This window comes from Palaemon carinicauda, chromosome 18, assembly GCF_036898095.1.
Source record: "Palaemon carinicauda isolate YSFRI2023 chromosome 18, ASM3689809v2, whole genome shotgun sequence".
Taxonomy (NCBI): Eukaryota; Metazoa; Arthropoda; class Malacostraca; order Decapoda; family Palaemonidae; genus Palaemon; species Palaemon carinicauda.
The window spans coordinates 102148422-102159414 of NC_090742.1; positions in this window are offsets into that span (position 1 = coordinate 102148422).

Consider the following 10993-nt stretch of genomic DNA (forward strand, 5'->3'; position numbering starts at 1 on the left):
GTAACAGAGCTAGATCAAGACGATCCTGGCAACTCCTGAATAAAGGGAAAGTATGTGGAGCTAAAAAAAACAAACAGCTAAAAGCAGACCTACTTCGTAAAGCCTTCATACGAGTGAATGAAACACTTGAAGAGAAAAATGTGAGACTCAAATCAGAACGAAACAGAGACACATCAAGACGATCCAAAGCCACCCCTGAACGAAGGGAAAGTTTTGAGCAGCAGAATGTGGAGATAAGAAACAAACAGCTAGAAGCAGACCAACTTCGTAAAGCCTTGAGATAAGTGAATGAAACGCTAGAGAAGAGAAATGGGAGACTCGAATCAGAACGAAACAGAGCCAGATCAAGATGATCCTGGCAACTCCAGAACAAAAGGAAAGTTTTGAGCTGAAGAATATGGAGATGAGAAACAAACAGGTAGAAGCAGACTGACTTCGTAAAGCCTTGAGACAAGTGAATGAAACACTAGAGGAGAGAAATAGGTGACTGGAAGCAGAACGAAACAGATCCAGATCAAGACGATTCATAGCCACTCACGAACAAAGGGAAAGTTTTGAGCAGCAGAATGTGGAGATAAGAAACACACAGCTAGAAGCAGACCGACTTCGTAAAGCCTCGAGACGTGCAATTGAAACAGATTAGAGAAATGTGAGACTCAAATCAGAACGAAACAGAGCCAGATCAATAAGATCCATAGCCACTCTCGAGCAAAGGGAAAGTCTTGAGCAGCAGAATGTGGAGATAAGAAACAAACAGCTAAAAGCAAACCAACTTTTTAAAGCCTTGAGATAAGTTAGTGAAACACTAAAGAAGAGAAATGGGAGACTCAAATTAAAACGAAACAGAGCCAGATCAACACGATCCGGGTAACTCCCTAACAAAGGGAAAGTTATGAGCAGAAAAATGTAGAGATAAGAAACAAACAGCTAGAAGCAGACTGACTTTATAAAATCTTGAGACGAGTGAATGAAACACTAGTCGAGAGAAATAGGCGACTGGAAGCAGAACGAAACACATCCAGATCAAGACGATCCATAGCCACTCCCAAATAAAGGGAAAATTTTGAGCAGCAGAATATGGAGATAAGAAACAAACAGCTAGAAGCAGACCAACTTCGTAAGGCTTTGAGAAGAGCGAATAAAACCCTAGAGGAGAGAAATGTGCGACGGGAAGCAGAACAAAATAGATCCAGATCAAAACGATCCTGGCAACATCCGAACAAAGGGAAATTTTTGAACAACAGAATGTGGAGATAAGAAACAAACAGCTAGAAGCAGACCAACTTTGTAAAGCCTTGAGACGACCGATATAAACAACAGATTTGAGAAATGGGAGCCTGGAAGCAGAACGAAACAGAGAGTGATGAAGACAATCCATAGCCACTCCTGAGCAAAGGGAAAGTTTTGAGCAGCAGAATGTGGAGATATGAAACAAACAGCTAGAAGCAAACCGACTTTGTAAAGTGTTGAGATAAGTGAAAGAAACACTAGAGAAGAGAAATGGGAGACTAAAAACAAAACAAAACAGACCCAGATCAAGACGATCTTGGCATCTTCCGAACAAAGGGAAAGTTTTGAGCAGCAGAATGTGGATAAAAGAAATAAAAAGCTAGAAGCAGACCGACTTTCTAAAGCCTTTATATAAGTGAATGAAACCCTAGAGAAGAGAAATGGGAGACTCGAATCAGAACCAAACAGAGCCAGATCAAGACGATCCGGGCAAATCCAGAACAAAGGGAGAGTTTTGAGCAGAAAAATGTTGAGATAAGAAACAAACAGCTAGAAGCGGACTGACTTTGTAAAGCCTTGAGACGAGTGAATGAAGCACTAGGAGAGAGAAATAGGCAACTGGAAGCAGAACAAAACAGATCCAGAACAAGATAATCCATAGCCACTCCCGAACAAAGGGAAAGTTTTGAGCAGCAGAATGTGAAGATAAGAAACAAACAGCTAGAAGCACACCAACTTCGTAAAGCCTTGACGAGAATAAAAAACTAGAGAAGAGAAATGTGAGACTGGAAGCAGAACAATATATATCCAAATCAAGACGATCCTGGCCACTTCCGAATAAAGGGAAAGTTTTGAACCGCACAATGTGGAGATAAGAAACAAGCAGCTAAAAGCGCACCGACTTCGTAAAGCCTTGAGACAAGTGATTGAAACCACAGATTAGAGAAATGGGAGAGTGGAAGCAGAACGAAACAGAGCTAGATCAAGACGATCCTGGCAACTCCTGAACAAAGGCGAAGTATGTAGAGCTAAGAAACAAACAGCTAGAAACAAACCAACTTCGTAAAGCCTTGAGACGAGTGAATGAAACACTTGAAGAGAAAAATGTGAGACTCAAATCAGAACGAAACATAAACAGATCAAGACGATCCATAGCCACTCCTGAACAAAGGGAAAGTTTTGAGCAGCAGAATGTAGAGATAAGAAACAAACTACTAGAAGCCGACCAACTTCGTAAAGCCTTGACAAGAGTGAATAAAAAAAACAAGAGGAGAGAAATGTGAGACTGTAAGCAGAAAATATAGATTCAAATCAAGACGATACTGGCAACTTCCGAACAAAGGGAAAGTTTTGAACAGCAGAATGTGGAGATAAGAAAAAAACAGCTAAAAGCGCACCGACTTCGTAAAGCCTTGAAACAAGTGATTGAAACCACAGATTAGAGAAATGGGAGACTGGAAGCAAAAAGAAACAGAGCTAGATCAAGATGATCCTGGCAACTCCTGAACAAAGGGAAAGTATGTAGAGCTAAGAAACAAACAGCTAGAAACAAACCAACTTCGTAAAGCCTTGAGACGAGTGAATGAAACACTTGAAGAGAGATATGTGAGACTCAAATCAGAACGAAACAGAGACACATCAAGACGATCCATAGCCACTCTTGAACAAAGGGAAAGTTTTGAGCAGCAGAATGTGGAGATAAGAAACAAACTGCTAGAAGCTGACCAACTTTGTAAAGCCTTGAGATAAGTGAATGAAACGCTAAAGAAGAGAAATTGGAGACTCAAATCAGAACGAAACAGAGCCAAATCATTACGATCCTGGCAACTCCCGAACAAAGGGAAAGTTTTGAGCAGAAGAATGTGGAGATAAACAAACAGCTAGAAGCAGACTGACATCGTAAAGCCTTGAGACGAGTGAATGAAAAACTAGAGGAGAGAAATAGGCGACTGTAAGCTGAACAAAACAAATCCAGATCAAGACGATCCATAGCCACTCCCGAACAAAGGGAAAGTTTTGAGCAGCAGAATGTGGAGATAAGAAACAAACAGCTAGAAGCACACTAACTTCGTAAAGCCTTGACACGAGTGAATGAAAAACTAGAAGAGTGAAATGTGAGACTCAAATCAGAACGAAACAGAGCCTGATCAAGACGATCTATAGCCACTCCCGAATAAAGGGAAAACTTTGAGCAGCTGAATGTAGAGATAAGAAACAAAAAGCTAGAAGCACACCAACTTCGTAAAGCCTTGAGACGAGTGAATTAAACATCAGAGGAGAGAAATTGGAGACTGGAATCAGAACGAAAAACAGCCAGATCAAAATTATTCGTAGCCACTCCCAAAGAAAGGGAAAGTTTTGAGCAGCTGAATGTGGAGATAAGAAACAAACAGCTAGAAGCAGACCAACTTTGTAAAGCCTTGAAATAAGTAAATGAAAGACTAGAGAAGAGAAATGGGATACTAGAATCAGAACAAAACAGAGCCAGATCAAGACGATCCGGGCAACTTCCGAACAATGAGAAAGTTTTGAGCAGCAGAATTTGGTGATAAGAAACAAACAGCTAGAAGCAGACCGACTTTGTAAAGCCTTGAAATGAGCGATTGAAACAACAGATTAGAGAAATATGAGACTCAAATCAGAACGAAACAGAGCAAGATCAAGACGATCCATAGCCACTCCCGAGCAAAGGGAACGTTTTGAGCAGCAGAATGTGGAGATAAGAAACAAACAGCTAGAAGCAGACTGATTTTGTAAAGCGTTTAGATAAGTGAATGAAACACTAGAGAAGAGAAATGGGAGACTAGAAACAAAACAAAACAGACCCAGATCAAGACGATCTTGGCATCTTCCGAACAAAGGAAAGTTTTGAGCAGCAGAATGTGGATAAAAAAAACAAACAGCTAGAAGCAGACTGACTTTTTAAAGCCTTGATATAAGTGAATGAAACCCTAGAGAAGAGAAATGGGAGACTCGAATCAGAACGAAACTGAGCATGATCAAGACGATCCGGGCAAATCCCGAACAAAGGGAAAGTTTTGAGCAGAAAAATGTGGAAATAAGAAACAAACAGCTAGAAGCGGAATGACTTTGTAAAGCCTTTAGACGAGTGAATGAAGCACTAGGGGAGAGAAATAGGGGACTATAAGCAGAACGAAAGAGACCCAGAACAAGATAATCCATAGCCACTCCCGAACAAAGGGAAAGTATTTAGCAGGAGAATGTGAAGACAAAAAACAAACAGCTAGAAGCAGACCAACTTCGTAAAGCCTTGACAAGAGAGAATAAACTAGAGGAGAGAAATGTGAGACTGGAAGCAAAAGAATATAGATCCAAATCAAGACGATACTGGCAACTTCCGAACAAAGGGAAAGTTTGAACCGCAGAATGTGTAGATAAGAAACAAACAGCTAAAAGCGCACCGACTTCGTAAAGCCTTGAAACAAGTGATTGAAACCACAGATTAGAGAAATGGGAGACTGGAAGCAGAAAGAAACAGAGCTAGATCAAGACGATCCTGGCAACTCATGAACAAAGGGAAAGTATGTAGAGCTAAGAAACAAACCGCTAGAAACATACCAACTTCGTAAAGCCTTGAGACGAGTGAATGAAACACTTGAAGAGAAAAATGTGAGACTCAAATCAGAACGAAACAGAGACAGATCAAGATGATCCATAGCCACTCCTGAACAAAGGGAAAGTTTTGAGCAGCAGAATGTGGAGATAAGAAACAAACTACTAGAAGCCGACCAACTTCGTAAAGCCTTGACAAGAGTAAATAAAAAAACTAGAGGAGAGAAATGTGAGACTGGAAGCAGAAAATATAGATTCAAATCAAGACGATATTGGCAACTTCCGAACAAAGGGAAAGTTTTGAACAGCAGAATGTGGAGATAAGAAACTAACAGCTTAAAGCGCACCGACTTCGTAAAGCCTTGAGACAAGTGATTGAAACAACAGATTAGAGAAATGTGAGACTGGAAGCAGAATGAAACAGAGCTAGATCAAGATGATCCTGGCAACTCCTGAACAAAGGGAAAGTATGTAGAGCTAAGAAACAAACAGCTAGAAACAGACCAACTTCGTAAAGCCTTGAGACGAGTGAATGAAACACTTTAAAAGAGAAATGTGAGACTCAAATCAGAACGAAACAGAGACACATCAAGACGATCCATAGCCACTCCTGAACAAAGGGAAAGTTTTGAGCAGCAGAATGTGGAGATAAGAAACAAACTGCTAGAAGCAAACCAATTATGTAAAGCCTTGAGATAAGTGAATGAAACGCTAAAGAGGAGAAATTGTAGACTCAAATCAGAACGAAACAGAGCCAGATCAATACGATCCTGGCAACTCCCGAACAAAGGGAAAGTTTTGAGCAAAAGAATATAGAGATAAACAAACAGCTAGAAGCAGACTGACATCGTAAAGCCCTGAGACGAGTGAATGAAAAACTAGAGGAGAGAAATAGGCGACTGGAAGCTGAACAAAACAGATCCAGATCAAGACGATCCATAGCCACTCCCGAACAAAGGGAATGTTTTGAGCAACAGAATGTGGAGATAAGAAACAAACAGCTAGAAGCAGACTAACTTCGTAAAGCCATGAAACGAGTGAATGAAACACTAGAAGAGTGAAATGTGAGACTCAAATCAGATCGAAACAGAGCCTGATCAAGATGATATATAGCCACTCCCGAATAAAGGGAAAGTTTTGAGCAGCTGAATGTAGAGATAAGAAACAAACAGCTAGAAGCACACCAACTTCGTAAAGCCTTGAGACGAGTAAATTAAACATCAGAGGAGGGAAATTGGAGACTGGAATCAGAACGAAAAACAGCCCGATCAAGATTATTCGTAGCCACTCTCAAAGAAAGGGAAAGTTTTGAGCAGCTGAATGTGGAGATAAGAAACAAACAGCTAGAAGCAGACCAACTTTGTAAAGCCTTGAGATGAGCGATTGAAACAACAGATTAGAGAAATATGAGACTCAAATCAGAACGAAACAGAGCAAGATCAGGACGATCCATAGCCACTCCCGAGCAAAGGGAAAGTTTTGAGCAGCAGAATCTGAAGATAAGAAACAAACAGCTAGAAGCAGAGAAACTTCGTAAAGCCTTGAGATAAGTGAATGAAACACTAGAGAAGAGGAATGGGAGACTAGAAGCAGAACGAAACAGAGCCAGATCAAGACGATCTTGGCAACTTCCGAACAAAGGGAAAGTTTTGAGCAGCAGAATGTGGATAAAAGAAACAAACAGCTAGAAGCAGACCGACTTTTTAAAGCTTTGAGATAACTGAATGAAACACTAGAGAAGAGGAATAGGAGACTCAAATTAGAACGAAACACAGCCAGATCAAAACGATCCGGGCAACTCCCGAACAAAGGGAAAGTTTTGAACAGAAGAATGTGGAGATAAGAAACAAACAGCTAGAAGCAGACTGACATTTTAAAGCCTTGAGACGAGTGAATGAAACACCAAGGGAGAGAAATAGGCGACTGGAAGCAGAACGAAACAGATCCAGATCAAGACAATCCATAGCCACTCCCGAACAAAGGGAAAGTTTTTAGCAGCAGAATCTGAAGATAAGAAACAAACAGCTAGAAGCAGACCAACTTCGTAAAGCCTTGAGACGAGTGAATAAAACACTAGAGAAAAATGTGAGACTTGAAGCAGAACGAAAAAGAGCCAGATCAAGACGATAATGGTAACTTCCGAACAAAGGGCAAGTTTTGAACAGCAGAATGTGGAGATACGAAATAAACAGCTAGAAGCACACCGACTTCGTAAAGCCTTGTGACGAGCAATCGAAACAACAGATTAGAGAAATGGGAGACTGGAAGCAGAACGGAACAGAGACGATCCTGCCAGCTCCTGAACAAAGAGAAAGTATGTGGAGCTAAGAAACAAGCAGCTAAAAGCAGATCAACTTCGTAAAGCCTTGGGACGAGTGAATGAAACACTAGAAGAGAGAAATGTGAGACTCAAATCAGAACGAAACAGAGCCAGATCAAGACGATCCGTAGCCACTCCCGAAATAAAGGGAAAGTTTTGAGCAGCAGAATGTGGAGATCAGAAACAAACAGCTAGAAGCAGACCGACTTCGTAAAGCCTTGAGACAAGTGAACGAAACATCAGAGGAGAGAATTTGGAGACTCGAATCAGAACGAAACAGAGCCAGATCAAGAGCATTCGTAGCCACTCCCGAACAAAGGGAAAGTTTTGAGCTGAAGAATATGGAGATGAGAAACAAACAGCTAGAAGCAGACCGACTTTGGAAAGCCTTGAGACGAGTGAATGAAACACTAGTCAAGAGAAATAGACGACTGGAAGCAGATCGAAACACATCCAGATAAAGACGATCAATAGCCATTCCCGAATAATGGGAAAATTTTGAGCAGCAGAATGTGGAGATAAGAAACAAACAGCTAGAAGCAGATCAACTTTGTAAAGCCTTGAGACAAGCGAATAAAACACTAGAGTAGAGATATGTGGGACGGGAAGCAGAACAAAATAGATCCAGATCAAGACGATCCTGGCAACTTCCGAACAAAGGGAAAGTTTTGAACAGCAGAATGTGGAGATAAGAAACAAACAGCTAGAAGCAGACCGACTTTGTAAAGCCTTGAGACATGCGATTGAAACAACAGATTTGAGAAATGGAAGCCTGGAAGCAGAACGAAAAAGAGCCAGATCAAGACGATCCATAGCCACTCCCGAACAAAGGCGAAGTTTTAAGCAACAGAATGTCGAGATAAGAAACAAACAGCTAGAAGCAGACTAACTTCGTAAAGCCTGGAGACGAGTAAATGAAACACAAGAGGAGAGAAATTGGAGACTAGAAGCAGAACGAAACAGAGCCAGATCAAGACGATCCATAGCCACTCCCGAACAAAGGCGAAGTTTTAAGCAACAGAATGTGCTTGGCGCTGTAACCAAACAACGTGCACAATTACCACAATAGCGTGAAAATTAAAAAAAAAAATTGCTCTTACATATGACAAGAACTCTCCCTTCATAAAAGCAAATATTGGGCCAATGACCAAAATATGTCAATGTGGATCAAAGAAGTTTGCAGAAGAGGTTCGTGGTCTATGTTCCTCTGGAGGATAAATGTTAAATTAACCATTAAAATATTTCCATGAATCTTATATATTTTTTTTTACCGCTGCGGACCGTGGGTACCCTTGCTAGTATATATATATATATATATATATATATATATATATATATATATATATATATATATATATATATATATATATATAATACAGCCACGAAAGGAAAAATGAATGAAAAGACTTGATTAGAGGCAGAACCTTCGTTTCAATAGTCAGATCGCCGTGATCATTGTTTGTTATATTTCATCTTGGAAAACTCCATGCAGTACCTTTTCTCAGTATGCAATTTATCTATTATTGGAATACTGGATAACCAAATAAAAACATATTTAAATATCATTTATTTGTATACGTCTCTCTCTCTCTCTCTCTCTCTCTCTCTCTCTCTCTCTCTCTCTCTCTCTCTCTCTCTCTCTCTCTCTCTCTCTCTCCATATTTTACTTTTATAAGTTATATCTCGTCAAATTCTACTTCTCCAGTATTCGTGGCTCCGTGAGACAAAACTTTCGTATTCGTCCAATCTCTTATAATGATAGCTATTAAGTAAATCCATTTTTCATCCTCTATTTACTAAATAAATTTATATAGACTAAAAAAAACTATGACAAGGGAGCTTTTCCTGATCGAATTAATGCCGTAAGTATAGACGAATAAATATAATTTTCCTTATTGGAATAGTAAACACATAATCTAGCTCAAAAATGGTTCATATTTTTTTTTTATATAGTCAATAGGGATGAAATCCTCGGGAATATTTTTTCATATCTAATATACATTATAAACTACATAACGACGAAGATTATTCTTATGAATAATTATTATGAATAAAATTATAAATAAAACCTTTATGAATAATAATTTTGTATATTTTCCCTTTACTTATCTATAGAAAAAGTGATACGCAATCTGCAGGTCAAAATTAGAAAATTTTCACTTTACCATATCTCCAGTTTCTATCCGAAAATTCTCCTGCATTATGTTAAGCATAGATTATTTTTTCTTTTTCTTTATTTTCGAATTCTAGCATATATCATTTAAGATTCAAATTACGTATTGCAAAATAGGAAATGCACCTAGAAGATAATCTAGTGAGTTATAATATCTGAGGAGAATATTCATTATACAGAGAGAGAGAGAGAGAGAGAGAGAGAGAGAGAGAGAGAGAGAGAGAGAGAGAGAGAGAGAGAGAGAGAGAGAGAGAGTATAATAGCATTTAAAATGAAGACCAAATCGAAAATGACAAAAGCTTGTATAAAGCAAGGTGAATAAATATATTAATAGTGAAATAGCGTATGGTTTCAGTCCGAGGGGAGAGACTGATGAAGGTTATCGATTATCCTTTGGCCCCGAAAAACCTTTTCAAGGAAACATCGCAAGTCTGTCAGCTACTGACTGATGGTTCCTTCCCATGATGCCTTTCGTCGTACATCTTCTTTGACAGCAAAGTAATTGGTATTTGTGTAACGTTATCCAGAGATGTTTTTAACGTATATTCATATTTATGAAAAATAATAGTAATTGATAATTTTATCTGTTTTATATGGCAAAGGAAAATATGTAGCCGGATCCTTAAAGAAAAGTATTACAACTTTGATTAACTTTAACAATCTTATCTCCAGTTTCAGAGAATCTTGTACTAGTTTACAAACTTACATGTAGAATATAGTTGGTCTCTGAAGGATCAACCTATGTGTAAACAAAATCCTGTATATTCATAAAATGGGTACTTAACCCTTCTGGTTTGGTGTGAACCATCACACTGGGACAACGCAATGTTTGGGGGGAAACATATTGTAAACTTTGACTTCAAATCCTGCATAAACCTCTAAATAAAAGCTATTATTTATTGTTCAACTTAATTAGCATTCATGTAGTCATATAAATTTTTACTGAAATGTGTTTACAGAGGTGCGACAGCTTCGTATGAAATTATACCTGAAACAAATAGAACGGCAGCGCAATTTATCTGTCTTCCGTGGCTGAGAAGAATCATTTTTCTTTCCTACCGATATCCACAGTTTATATATGTATATATATATATATATATATATATATATATATATATATATATATATATATATATATATATATATATATATATATATATATATATATATATATATATACATATAGTCCCAGAGCTCGGAGGGTTTTATTTATGTTTTTGAGTGCAAAAGTTCTGTTGGTTGTTTCGATAGTAGAATTTTCTCAGGAATTCAAAAATCTATTTCTTACAAACACAGTGGTAGCCGTTTTTTTTTTTAGAAACTGACGTTAAAGATGGGTACCCCTTGTGAAAAAGAGCAATCTCCGTGGCGCCTTGCAATTCCATACATATTAATTTAAATGCGCATTTCCCAAATTTAAATGTATATAATGCCTCCAAATAATTATTTTATGTTAAGAATACCTTATTATGCTTCATTTGGGGTGAATAATGTTAGATTGTTTTGATTTTTGTTCTTTCAGATAAGCCTTGATGTCGCCAAAAGTTGTCTTGAACAAGTGAATTCTGTAATTTTCTCTCTTTTTTCAGATTATATACAAAAGAAATGCTCAATATGTTTTGGGTACTGTTGTAGCCTATATTTCTCATCCACCATGTTTTTTAAAAGCATTTTGAGATCTATCATGATGTAGTTAA